The sequence below is a fragment of the Lynx canadensis genome, chromosome A1 (assembly GCF_007474595.2).
Source record: "Lynx canadensis isolate LIC74 chromosome A1, mLynCan4.pri.v2, whole genome shotgun sequence".
NCBI lineage: Eukaryota > Metazoa > Chordata > Mammalia > Carnivora > Felidae > Lynx > Lynx canadensis.
The window spans coordinates 6527593-6542279 of record NC_044303.2 but is presented as its reverse complement, the minus strand read 5'-3'; the positions used below and the strand labels follow the sequence as shown (position 1 = coordinate 6542279).

Genomic DNA, 14687 nt, shown 5'->3' with positions numbered 1-14687 from the left:
CCCCGAGGCTCCTTCCTGCCCTAGGAAGTAGGACCTTGGCCTCAGGCTAGCAAAACTCTGGTCAACACGAAGTGTCCCCTCTTCCCCGTGGATAATTGAGAGACGACTGACTGTTAGTGGAAGGTCAAACTCACTTTATATGCATGAAAAGTGGGAAGAAGCAGAGACTAGAGAAGCTGAGAACCTACAAGCATCTCCTATCAAAATTCTTAGAATTCTGCATTATAGAGCTGGAAGAGCTTTTAAAAATGTTCTGATCCAACACCTTCATTTTACGGGTTAGAAGACCAAGGGCCAGAGAAATAACGGACTTGTCAGTGGTCTCACAACTGGACCATGACAGAGTCACAATCCAAACCTAGTTCGGATGCCCAGCTTAATTGTCTTACCACTACGCTATGCTGCGTTCTCAATGGTGGGGGTGGGGGGGAACCACCTCGAAATTTGCTTTTTCATCTGAACAAAAGTCTGGTGGGCAGAATCCTCCACAAGAGTTTATGGGGTCAAAAGTCAAGCCAGTCACTAAGTATTTATTGGCAATATTCTGCGTCAGGCACCACACCCAGCTTCGCTATGTTCTCAACGCCTGGGATCTTTGTTGTCTGGTTTGTACGTTCGGATGGCTGCTGAGGGAAGCAGCTGTCAGGGTCTGGCCAGAATTCTGGAATACGTTCTCTCTAGAGCTCTCTGGTGAGTTGGGACAGGATGAGCCCTGGGAACCCTCTGCCTTCAGGTTCCTTATCTGCAAAGTGGGGCTAATCTACTTACCTTGAATGAAAAGATCAGATATGGGGCTTGTCTTGATAAAAGTATAAGACCAGATAGGCAATGAGAAGATATTATTATTATTAAGGGTTCAGACTCAATAAGGAATCGAGGCAAAAGGGCACTTAAAGATTTAAAGTCAGAAGCGATTATAAGTAAATCCCTTAATTTTGAGCAAAGTAGCCTATGTCCTTTCGCAAGATACCTACAGAACTTATGCTTTTTTTACAATTAAAAATGATTTTTTTTGTTAAATTCAAAACAAAACATTTTAAAAGTACCGTATTAGCTTGCTTAGGGTGACCATAACAAGTACCACGGATTGGGTGGCTTAAACACCAGCAATTCATTTTCTCACCATTCTGGAAGCAGGAAGTCTACAATTAGGATGTCAGCACGTTTGATTTTTCCTGATGCATCATCTCTCCTTGGCTTGTGGATGTCACTTCTTTTCCCAGTGTCCTCACACGGTCTTTCCTCTCGGTGCATCTATGTCTAAATTGCCTCCTCTTAAAAGGACACCAGTCAGATTGGATTAGGGTCCACCCAGATGAACTCATTTTTACTTAATTACCTCTTAAATAATCAATTTCTCTCCAAATACGGTCATATTCGGAAGCATATGCATGGGGCGGGGATACAAGTCAGGCCATAACACGGACTAAGGTGAATAGGTAAAGAGTAGAAAAGAAAAAGCAAAAAGCCACAGGACTCCAAGTGCTAGAATGCTTATGAAACACCTTCCCAGAGGAGCCTGGCCAGGGAGGGGCCTGTGACCCAGCTTCAGTACAAAGAGCTGAATTCTTGTTTATTTCTTTTCGTTAATTGTGAAACGGTTACAAATGATTAGGTGGAACTTATTCAAAGAAAGACAGTCTGACAGCTTACGAAACAAGGAACTCTTCTGTGCAGCCCATGCATGTGCACACACAAACACACACGTGCACACACACACACACTGAAAACCCTCCTCTGCTTCTAAACTATGATCCAGACCTGTGTGTGGAGCTGTAAGCAAGAGCCGCCCGGAAGCAGCACCATGGAGATGTTCCGCTCGAACGAGAGGAGGTTGTGCCTGGGTGCCTGAGAAAACCAGGGTGGGGAGAAGGCGCAACAGGGCCCAGCGACTTGGATCCAAGCTCTGGGGAAAGTGGCTACAGAATAACACCAAAGGAGTGGTTTCCAGGGGCCTTTCTGGAGAGGCCTGTCCCAAGCAGCAAGGACGGAGGGGAGGTCTCCTGCCCAGTGAGGCTCAGGGAATGCAGACTGCCCTCTAGAGTTGGAGAATCAGAATGCAGGAGTGAGGACCCCAGGGGAGTGTCATGGAAGAGGCCTTGGGGACAGCAGAGAGCAGCCCTGGGATGAAGGATGACGAAGAATTGGTTATGCCAAGTGAGATATCCCGAGGGATGCCCTAGAAGGAGTGGTTAAAACCTTAATAGGGGCACAGGGTGGGGCCGGAGCAGTGACGGTCTTGTCATTACTCTTGGTGTGATCTCATGGATACCGCAAGCTGGTGAGGCCCCGGGGAATTCAACTCAGGGACAGTGTAGATACTAAGGTGTAGAGGATGTCCCCCTTGGGATCCCTAAGGTCCACTTCCAGTTAATGTAGTATAGAATGAGCCGTTTGGTCTCTGGACCATGCAAATCTTGCATGGCCCAAGGTGACACTGAATATAACTGGGCACCTGGCATCCTGGTGAAGGTCCAGATGCCTCTGTGCAGAGAAGCAAACCCATAACTCCATACCATCATTACACTGATGCTCACAAGTGGAAAATTCCAGGCTCTCCATTCACGCTGCCAGGTGTCATCAAAGCACGGAAAGTTCTTCCAAATACAGCAGAGTGGGCAGGTGGCCTTTGGTGGCCACCTGACTGCTGAGGCCGCAGTTTGCCTGTCCAGAACTCCCCAGGACAGGCAGCGCACTGAGCCCCAGGTGCACACGGGGACTCACTGCTCCTCCCCAGATCTGCTGCCTCCAGAAGGCCCTCCTGGACCCGCTGCTCCTATAACAAGCTCAGATCCTCCTGGAGCCCGCGATGGGGGTGTTTCTGCAGTGACTGATGTTTGTATAAGGAACATGTGCCATTTTTGTAATTAAAAAAAAAAATGACTGAAATGGAAATGAAAACTGGGGCGCCTGGGTGGCTCAGTCGGTTAAGCGTCTGACTCTTGATTTCTGCTCAGGTCATGATCTCACGCTTTCGTGGGATGGAGACCCTTGTGGGGTTCCATGCTGACAATGTGGAGCCTGCTTGGGATTCTCTCTCTCCCTCTCTCTCTGCCCCTCCCCCGTTAGTGCTCTCTGTCTCTGTCGTTCTGTCTCTCAAAATAAGTAAATAAACTTAAAAAGATGGAAATAAAAACAAATACTCTAAGGCAGGGACTGCATTAGGGCACTCTTAATCTCCTTTACTCTGTTTTTTTTTTTTTAATGTTTTTATTTATTTTTGAAAGAGAGAGAGAGTGCAGGCAGGGGAGGGACAGAGAGAGAGGGAGACACAGAATCCGAAACAGACTCCAGGATCTGAGCTGTCAGCACAGAGCCTGATGTGGGTCTCGAACCCACCAACAGCGAGATCACAACCTGAGTCGGATGCTTAACGACTAACCCACCCAGGTGTCCCTTCCCTGTTGTTGTTGTTGTTGTTTTTAATGTTTACTTATTTATTTTTGAGAGGGAGAGACAGTGATCAGGGGAGAGGGAGAGGGAAAGGGAGACAGAATCAAGCAGGCTTTGTGCCATCAGAGCAGAGCCTGATGGGGGGCTGGAACTCACAAACCCTGAGCTCATGACCTGAGCTGAAACCAAGAGTCTGATGCTTAATGGACTGAGCCACCAGGGCACCCCTTCCTTGACTCTGTTCTAATCTTTCTTTCTTTCCAGGGCACCGGTCGCCTTCTAAAACACCCTAGGATTTACCTGCCTGTTAGTATATTGCTGATTGCAGGGTCTTCAACTCCTTGGACCACCAGCTCCGCGGGGGGCAGGAACCTCTGTCCTTCATGCTCACGGCCACCCCCTAGTGACAGCCTTAGATCCTGGCATCCAGCGGTGCTCCACGTGTGTGTAGAATGAATGACACTGGGTCTCCGCCTTCCCTGAGCCCCGCCAGTAGGAGGCCTAGATGGCACAAAGGACAGTCTGCTGGCAGGGTCTACAGCCACGAGGAACACCTGACTTGGGACGGCTGCCTGAGGTCGGGGCTGTTTACACTTGTGCTTGAGGAAGGGTGGAGGTCTGCAAGGCGAAGCGGGTAGGAGAGAGAGAGCCCTTCCAGGGGCAGCAGTGGACACAAAGCAGGCCACCATGAAGTAGGGCTCGAGAGGATGCAGTTAAGCGGCCATGCAGGGGGGCGGGGGGAAGCCCCATGCCTGGGGAGGGGCAGGGGCTGGAAGCCAGACAACACATGGGATGATGGTATCTTGGTGCAATGACCCCAGGAGCAGCTGGTGGAAGGTGACAGGGCATGTGGCACAAAGTTGGTCCCAGCACGTCTGGAAATCACCATCAAGTGCCTGGTCTGGGGGGGGGGTAGCGGGGGCTACCCATTCTATGAGGAGTAAGTGGAAGGAGGACTGTTTTGGGGTTCTGCTACTTCCTTGCATTGCAGCCCCTGGCACCTGATCCCAGGTGTTAAAAAGCGCGGAGGCGACATCTAAACCCCTGAGCTTGTGGGATGAGGGTGAGGTTGAGGGGGCCCCGTTGGGGTGGCTGATGTTGTCCCTGATGGAGACCTTGAAACTCCCTCTAGGGAGAGCAAGTCCACGGGTGGCAATCCCCCAAAGCACTGCGGTGTTTATGGACAGATTGGATGGATGGAAACCCTCTGTGGGTTGCTGGGGGCCAGACGTGCAATGGAGAAGGGGAGTTAAGAATATTGGCAAGAGATCGATGGCTGTGCCCAACCCCAGGCCGGCTGGGCAAGGACATGCGGGGAAGGAGGAGTGTGTCCAGGGGGCAAAATCAGAGAGTTGGGGCCGAGGGGCCAGCGTGGGGGCTGGGATTTCCTGAGGGACTGGGGGTGGAGGAGTCAGGGTTCACGAGTGACAGATTTGAACTCAAGGTGTCGTGGTCCATTCCAGGAAAGAACATCCAGGGCGGCCAAAGGGTCAAGCAATATGGAGGGAATGAGTAGAAGGACATGAGAAGCCAAGTGTTGGTAGGCCCTGCCCTGAAGCCACAGGAGGTTGGCAAGGCCAGGGTGATGACAACCGTGAGCCACACTCCACAGTGAACGAGGGCATCTGTGGAGGACGTATGGCCATGATGGAGAGGGCAGGCCCACCAGAGGCCCCGCCTCGGAGGGTCAGAGCAAGAAGAACGCCCTTCCTTGGGGGGTGCTGGGAGACGTTGGCTTGCGTGCTGGAGAGGATACGGAAGAACAGTGCGCGGACCCTGAAAAGCTGAGGATCCAATGGGAAAACAGTAACTTCCACCTACCAAGGGCCTCCTGTGTGCCAGGCCCTGGGCTAGGAGCTTTAGACACAGCATCTCAGAACGACTTCTTGGGGAAAGTTTTATTAGCCCAGCTCACAGTTAAGTAAACGAAGAAACAGAGGAGTTCAGTGAAGAGGTAAGGGTGATGTTTGTGAAGATGCTTTGTAAATCCATAAAGCGATGCGTAATCGCTAGGTATGCTTTTTCTTCCTGACTGGCTTTCGTGAAACAACCTCCAATACAGCACGTGCTTGCGTTGATCGCCCGGGAAACGATATGCGCTAACAATAGAAAGCTCCTCATTGTTTTATTAAAATCTATTCCAGTCCCATTCTTTGTGTATAAAGATGAGTTGATAATTCAGTGATTTGACCTAAATTAATAGTTAATGGGCTTTTCCGGGGTTCTGTCCAGAGGCTGCCACGGAGTGTGGAGGCCTGTCCTCCCCACCCCTCCCATCCAGGCTTGGAGCGAGTAGTGCCAGTCACAGCCCATCGGACATCTGGTGGCAAACAACAAGGAAACCTCTTCTAAAAAAACAAAGGATCCTCATGGATCACTTGGTCTCTAGAGGACAGCCAGGTTTTTCGTGGGAGTAGGAGAGCCCTGCTTTCGTGGGCGTAGGAGTATCCCAAAGAATCTCCACTCTTTTTTCCTACGTACAGTATGATTTAGATGCAGCAGTCCTGAGGGGGGGACAATTTGAGGGCAAAGGGAGCCTGGTCCTCCAGTTGGGACTACATACCCAAAGGGCAGAATTAAGCAAGGAAAACACATTTACTGAGTAAGTAACATGACACACGCTACTCAGAAACTTTACGAAGAAGGAGCACAGAACGGTCCAAATCCCCGGAATATGGTTTCTCAAGAGGGAAAGCACCTTGAGGTGCTAACCCTTGGCCCACCCACCTTCATTTTAGCCAAGGAGGCGAGAGAAGCCTTCCGAGTGTGTCTGCCTCTCACCGGGCCAGTTGTTCAGGAGCAACTATGACAACCCTCTCCAACTATGAAAGTCCCGGAAGGGTCACAGTGCAGAGGGCCGGACTGGCTTCCAGGATCCCGAGCGCAGTGATCAGTCCCTCCCACTGTCAGGAGGGCTTTACCTGGTTCAAGACTGGACTCTGGCTTAGACACAGGTAGGGGAATATTCTGGGAGGCATCTCTAAAGTCCCCTTTTGCTCCATGATTTGGGAACGATGTTAATGAAGGGTCATCGGCAACTACCAAAAGTTTACACCCGCGTAGAAATATCGTGAAGACTTCATGGTTTAAATGAAGAATTTTAAATGTGCTTTTTTTTTTTTTGGCAAGTTGGCTTTTCAGTACCCTCTGAGAGTGGGCTGTACCTTGGAGAAGACCCAGTGACAAATTAGGCTTTTACCAGCTTGCAGATTGTATCAGCAAATGAATCTGCCGCCTTCCTTCAGTGGTCAGCAAATTCTCACCAAGCGCTTGTTCCCTTCCAGGCATTATACACAGCGAAAAAGTCGGCAAAAAATACATAAATGCATGAATGTAACCAAATGGCCAAATCGGAATAGCTTAAACAAACCACACAGGGATTTATTTTTCCATCACAATAAAAAGTCCAGAGGTCGGCAGGTGCTGGCATTGGTTTAAGGATGTCAGGGCCAAGTCCCCCGCAATTCTCTTGACCTTTCCCTCTGGATCACTGGAGGTTGCTTCAGCGCCAGTGATCAAGTTCTTTTTCTGGGAAGAAAGAAAGAAGCTGCCCCCCAAACAGTCCTCCTGCCCAAGTCCACCTTTCTTATGATAATCTGTTGCAGAAGCCCCGCCTAACGATTCTGCTGACATCTCACTGGCCAGTGTTTGTCACGTGGCCATCCTTCCCTGCACGGAAGACTGGGAAATGTAGTTCTTTAGCTGCATCCCTTCCATTGGTGGTGCAGTCAGAGTACATTGGATATTGTATAAACAACAAACAGCATCTGCTTCTCAGATACACGGAAGTATCCATTGTAGGACATATTGCTGTTCATTCTCCTTTTGGATCTTTGGCTGCAAAGCAGTGATTAAAGCGTCTGATCAATATTGACTAATTTCCTCCTGTCCTTCAAAAAAAAAAAATTGCTTCAAACCATTTATACCTGAAAAGCTTTTTCCTGGATAATCAGTGAGCTCTTTAAGTCAATGAGAAACACCATTGCTCAAAAGAAACGTGGAGCTCAGTGGGTAAAGTTACCGTTCCTTGTCTCGCTTAACCAATTTTGAAAACGGGGAAGGAAATATTTCCCTTTTATGGCTAAATACAGGCTGCCAGGAGAAGCTTAATTACGGAATGATAAAATTAGACTGTTAGAATTAGATAGTCAAATGGGTTATAATTAGTCTGAGGCAATGGCTATAGCACGTCAAGCCGAACGCCTGAGAATAGCATTTGGCCTGGAATAATGGGACCTCTAAAATCTTGAGATTGGATTTCAGTCTCTGTAGTTTCAATAGCCATCAATCCTTTTCAGCGTGCCGTGTAATCATAACCTCCATCACAGTGTAACAAAATGGCATTTTATCCTGCAAAGAATTACAGGGGGAATGAGGACTTGGCCGTAACCACCCACTCTACCTCTACGAAGGGACAGTATAGACTGAAAATTCCTCCACACATTGTCTACGGTGAGTAGAGGTGAGGGATGATACCAGGGAATAGAAAATGCTTCCCTTCAAGCGAAGCGTGACTCTTGGAATCCACTGCATCTAAACACATACCCCTCCAGATGTCACAGAGCTCACGTGTCTGTCCCCTACCTGTTGTCTGTCACAGCCCCTCTCTAGGATAAATCACTTGGTTTCAGTCCCATGATCACATTGAAGATATGGGAGATGAGATCATAACCAGGGGTCCCAAAGAATCTATATAAGCCTGAGACACTGCTGTGTGTGCCCCAGGCCAGGCAGTTCTAAGGGACAATCAAGAATCCCCTTGGGGGACAAACTGCACAGTTTTGTGTGTGTGTTGGGGAGGAAGGCAGGAATATTTGTTGTCTTTTGTGCTCTTTCAGAGCTAGAGATCGGGCCGGAATTGTGACAAATAGTCGTGAGGGCCGTCTAACCCCAGGAGCAATGGGAATTTAAAGCTGGAGGAGGCTTAACCAACGAGTCCAGCCCCTTTGTTATACACACAAGACAACAAATAACCCACGTGTTCCCCCAGTGGTTGGTGTCATTGCAAGGAAGAAACCAAGCCTGGGAGCATGTGGAAGTGTCCCCTCATGGTGTTGGGGAAAGTCTGCTGCTTATATGGATCTCCTGGTTCCCCGCAGCTGGACCAAAGGGACTGTTGAGGGACAAGCAATCAAGAGGACAGGTCCCAGCTGGTAAAACAAACAACCTTCAGTAACAGCAATAAAATTCTGCTGGCCTGTTTTCAAAAATCAATTACATCTGACTCCGGATGCTTCAGGAAATACTTACAGGCGAGGTGGCATTTGAATGGAACCTCGAAGAATTAGGATTCCCTCAGTAAATAAAGGGAGGGCAGGGTTCTAAGCTAAAATCTCGGAGCACAGAATGCCCCGGAGCATTTGGAGAACTGCTCTCGAGTCTGGTGAGGTTGGAACGGGGCGGGTGGAAGGAGAAACACACAGGGCTTAAGAGACTGCTTGGGGCCAGATCAATCCAGGCTTGTTGACTGCCTTGCAAACTTGCATTATTGGGATTCGGAGAAGATGTTTGGAAGGGATTCATCCTTTAATTTCCTCCATTTTGGTTTTTTATTTATGACTTAATGAGTTCTCTTATTCAACAAATCTTTATTGAGGGCACAGGTAGACAGAAAGATGAATAGTGCACATTTCTAGAGAGCTCGCTGTAAGCCACGCATTGTCCTCAGTGTTTTCTATGCCCCGTCTGTTTACTTCGCATTAAGCTCTATGAGGCAGGTACCACCAGAACCACCGTCATACAGAGGAGGAAACTCAGCCCCAAACAGATATTTTTTGCAAGTCACACAGACAGGAAGTGGCAGAACCAGATACTAACCCAGACAATAGGACTCTCAGGTTCTCCTCCCCACGCCGCCTGGGGCCAGAGGTCGCTGTATTCTTTCTGACTCCTCTCCCTCTGCCTCCCACCTCTTACTTCTTTTAGGAAAAGAAAAATTTTAAACCACCAACACAATGCTGTCAAATCATGCTATAAAAGTATCACTCAGAAAAAGAGAAGGGAACAGAAGTGTCATGTGGAAAGCCCTGAGTTTTCAGAGGAAAATGTCCCCAAATGGAAGGAGTGGTAACCGTGTGAAAAGTCACGGCATGTTGGGGTTACGGAAGTTCCCTGCTTTCTTTATCGTGGGTCACCCCCATTTAATCCTCTCTCCCATCATGAGGGAGTCTTCTACCCGCTGCAGATGGGAGTGTTGAGGCCTGCAGACATGTTAAGTGATTTGTCCAAGTTAACACAAGTGAGGAGACTGAGTTAGCACCTGCACCCAGGCCCCAGAATGGCCCTGCCCGGGACCTCACCATAATTCTCTGCATTTATTACACCCCAGCTCAGAACCATCTGAGCTGGATAAGGACCAAGGACAGAGCCTCCTGTAGCAAAAACATAAGATTTAACTCCCTGTGGCTGGTGTTTAGTCTTGGAACCCAGAAAAAAAAAAAAAAAATCCCAACTAACTCACTTTGCCAAACAGACTGTTTTGCACATTAAGCCTTGAAGCAAAACTGAATTCTTTATTTCACTCTTGAGTTCTGAGAAATGGTGAGGTATGAATTTTCTATATTTCTTAGCAATTAAAAAAAATTCAGGAACTTGTTCCGTGATTTCCTAGTACCACAACTGCATCAAAATGTTCAGCGTTTTATAAGAATTTTTTTCAGTGCCTCCCCATAGATTCGAGCCGCCATCGTCAGCTGCTGGTGTCCTGTGAGTGAAACAGAGATTTTAATCTTGCTTTTAGAGTCTGGAAATCCTTTCCCGCTTCTCTTTCAGGCGGGGTTTGTCAACCGGCCTTTCTTTGCATTAAGCAAAGAGAACAGCGCACAGAGAATTTGCCCCGGATCCCGTTGGTGCAACACGCCATAGTCAAGGCAAGAACACTGAATCTATTCTGGGACCACATATTAGGAGGAACCGAATGAGCAAATGAATTATGGAGGCTGTTCACAGACTTGAGGGCAGCCTGCTGAAAATGGAAGACAGAGAAGACATCTTTAACAGATTGCATCACTTGGATATAGTTCTTTGCATGTCACCTCCCTTTACTCCTCTGTCTTTAAAGGTGAACACGAACAATCTTGTCTACGTGCGCGACTGCCAGATGCAGACGCGGCTGCAGGAACCTGATGACAAGTGCAGGAACTCTCCTCTGTGACTTTTCTCTAAGCGATTAAAATAAACAACAAAAGGGCAGCGGGGACTGTTTATTTCGCAGGCCTTTGCTGCTCTGTGGATGGGGCTGTCGTAATTAGATGGGCAGAGCTCGGCTCCGGCCCTTCTCTGGAAGCCGTGATCCGGCCCTGACAGAGGGCTGGGTCATAAAGCCCAAGATGTTTAAGGCGGGGCGGGGGGGGGGGGGGAGTGGCTGGCAATTAAAAGCAGGGCCACCCAAGACACGGTAATAAATTATCCATCGGGAGGGAATTGAGAGCCACTTGCTTAAAGGAGAAAGCAGACTAGCTGAGAAACTGGACGCGGTTCAAAGCCAGATGACATCCTGTTGCTGGAAAAGCACAGGACCATTCAAAACCGGAAAACAGCGTGCATCGTCCGGAAGCCTCTCAAAACCCGGGGTAGTGGCTTACTGATGCCAAGTCCTCACGTCGGTCCTACCACGCCGAGAAAGGTGTGCTTGGACCGTCCGTTAACCATCGATCACCAGAAGGAAAACCAGTGGCCTCGTTAGCTGGGCGAGGTTGTCCAGAGGATCGTGCAAAACACCTCTCTCTGCTTTTACTGTCGAATGACCCGCGAGGACAGTCAGAGAAAGTCCCAGACGGGCTCCTGGGGGCCCCGGGCTCCTCCTTGCCCTTTCCTCCACATATCCCCTTAGCTGCTTATCCTGGGCCCATGTTCGGGGCCTGAAGTAGATCACCTCAGTTCCAGCAGGAGCCTATGCTCAGTCTTTCTACATTCTTCAGCACAGAGCCCAGGACGAGCAAACCTTTCTCCTAGGTTTGTGCATCTCACACTGGGGCCCGCGTGCCCCAGAAACACGATACTTTGCCCAGGTCACCCAAACCCACGAGATGAACACCACATGAAAAGCATCATGTGTTTTGAGGGGACTGGGTGGCTCAGTCGGTTAAGCCTCCGATGTTGGCTCAGGTCACGGTCTCACGGTTCGCGAGTTCGGGCCCCGCATCCGGCTCTGTGCTGTCAGCTCGGAGCCTGCTTTGCATCTTCTGCCCCTCCCCGGCTCGTGCGTGCCATGTCTCTCTCCCTCTCTCTCTCAAAAATTAATAAACATTAAAAAAAGCATCAGATGTTTTAAGATTGGACTGGGTAGGCTGGCAGGTTTTTTATGTAGGTTTATTATGTAGATGAATGCGAAGTTTGTGTACATTTTAAAAACGAAAGCGAAAAAACTATAAATATACTACAGTCTTCACCTCAGATCCCCGGGAGATCCGTTCACATCAGGTGATGCCATGATGCCAGAAAACAGGTCCATCTGGAGCAAGGAGGTGCCCACGGAAGAGGGGACCTGCACCGCCTTCCCCCAAAGGCAGGCAGCCTCGGGGCCTGTGGGCGGCCAGTAGCTCACAGAGCCCCCAGCACTGCAGGCCAAGTGGTTAGAGCCCAGAGGGGACACGAGACACTGACGCACTCTCCTGTCGGAGGTACAACCGGTCAGCCAGGGGACAGGTGCCTGACGAGCCAGAAGGGCTTGGCGATGAGACGCCCCTGAAGGGAGAGAGTAAGAAACAGGGCTCCTTCGGCCTGGCTGCAGACAAGTCTTCCCAGGGGAGTTTGCCAAAGCCCCAGATTCCCAGACCCATCACAGGCGTGTCAGGACAGAGTGATCCTGAGGTGGCATGGCTCCAGTCCCCAGGCACCGACCTGAGGCGATAATAGGGAGGAAATCTGCCTTAGTCCCCTCGTGGAAGGCGGTGTCTCTTTAAGCAGGAATATTGAAATACTGGGCAATCTCCAAGCTGTCGGTGCTACTTTCTGGGCCGAGGGATCTTAACTGACAAACACTGCCGTTGGAATAATGTGCCACAGCTCTGGACCCGTCCAGAGATCCCACCTTTTCGTTTTCAGAAATCTCTTAAGGGGACACAGACTGATTTCAGGACATAGCACAGGTGCAGACACAAAGCGGCTGTCTGGGCCGCGATGCCTGGGGTGGAGAGGCGCAAGGTCACTGCTAGCTCGGCAGGGGATGCTCTTGAGGGAACCAGGCGGCAGAGGGGACCGGGGGTGTTGGGAGGCTCTTTGGAACCTGCAGCTTCAGCCAGAGAACGCGGGGGGCCTTCTCCCAACCTCCCCTCCGCCCAGACCTCTCTCAACCCTTCGTGCCCGCCCACCATCCCCTTTCACAGCTTATGGCCAGCAAATCATTACCTTTAAATGAGACCAAGCCACTCTCCCCAGGGTGAGCAGCTCAAAGGAATTTTTTTTTTTTTTAAGAAAACAAAAAAGGAGAAAGAGCTCGTCTAATATATCTGCAACACAATCACTCTTCGGTGGGGGCCACCGGAGGGACTCCACCCTCGTGCCCGCGGTGCACGCTGTTATTAGCTCGGTGACAAATTCCCGAGAAAGACCAGGTTCTGCCGCGCCCGGTGCTCCAGCCGCGGCTTGCTCCCTCGGCAATTACTTGATGAATTGCTTTTTCTGGGACGCAAGCCAACTCTGTAGAAGAATCTCAACCCAGGAAAAGCACCAACAAAAAAGTCAACAATTTTAGATGGCCGTGGACAGACGACAGAGGCAATCTCCCATCAGTATGAATTTGCTAAGCGTTTATGACAGCTAGAACATTCTCTACACGTACAGATGAAAACATCACTCTCTCCCTAAAAGAAAAGATACCATGGTTTCAGGGGCGAATTCTTAGGCAAGCTTTCCAGCACGGGCTCCATAAAGCACTAGCCTTACGAAGCACTCCACTGAAGCAAACACTTTGTGCTCGATTAAATTAAGCAAACACTGCACACTTTATACCTCCTCTGGAACACCCACGGTGCGCTCTAACCTCTGAATTATCTACAAGCGTGTTGTTGCCTTTCCAGATACTAGTTTTCCTAGATATCACCTTGTTACTGATTTTCGAGGAAATCTGGCTCTGCTCAGAGCATACGCTCTGTGTTCTTTCAATGCTCTTTGACGTATTGGAGCTTGCGTTATGGTGAACATACTACGCGCCTTTGGAAAGAAAGGTGATTTGGCAGCCGTTAGATATGGTAGCTCAGAAATGTCAGTAAGATCAAGGTGGTGAGTTGTGTTGTTCTGATACTCTGCGTCACTACTGATTCTGTTTTGGTCCAGTCGTTTTATCAGTTGTTGAGATCGTTTTGGAATTGATCGCTTCTTTCATTGTGTCCATGTTTGTTTCATGAACCTTGGGGCTGTGTTATTAGCTGCACGCTCATTTGTAATTGTTACATCTTTCTAAAGAACTTTCCCTTTTATGTCTATGGCGTGTCCATCCTTATCCCTGGTAATACTCTTTGTTTTGAAGTCTATTCCACTTGATATTAAAATAGCACCTCTCGCCTTTTAATGCCGACTGTTTGCATGGTACCTCCTTTATTTTCAACCTGTTTGCGCCTTTCTATTTAAAGTGTGTGTCATGTAGGCAGAATATAGGATGGTCGTGCTTTTTAATCCTCTCTGTTAATTATCTTTTTTCATTGGAGAGTTTAGATCATTAGTATTTAGCGTAATTATTAATATGATTGGGGTTCAGTCTACTATTTTATCGCTTGTTTTCTCTTAGTCGCTTCGGTTGTTGATTCCTCTCTTCATCTTTTCCTGCCTTTGTGGGATTACTTAAGAAAATGTTTCGTCTTCCATTGTAATTTATTTGTTTGATTTTTTTGGAGCTACATTTTGTTCCTAAGTGGTTTCTCTAGGTATTGAAATATACAAACCCACCTTTCAAAGTCTATTTAGAGTTAATATTGAAACTTAAATTAGAAACTTGGTAAGCTTTAATCTTCCCACACTGATCTTTGTGTTACGGTGTCTTCTGTATTACATTTGAATACATTGTAAACTACAAAGATAATCTGGTAATTTTTGCTTTGAACAGTCACACATATTTTATTTTTTTATTATCTTATTTTTTAAATTATTTTTTTTAACATTTATTTATTTTTGAGAGAGAGAGAGAGAGAGAGAGAGCGCAAGCAAGGGAGGGGCAGAGAGAGAGAGGGAGACACAGAATCCCAAGCAGGCTCCAGGCTCTAAGCTGTCAGCACAGAGCCCAATACGGGGCTCGAACTCACGGACCACGAGATCATGACCCGAGCTGAAGTCGGACGCTTAACCGACAGAGCCACCCG

The 14687-nt window shown here is 48.6% G+C and overlaps 1 pseudogene; it reads right to left on the bottom strand.

Moving 5' to 3' along the window:
- LOC115498604 overlaps positions 1 to 14687 on the bottom strand; it is an 87564-nt pseudogene that overhangs the window by 42241 nt on the left and 30636 nt on the right.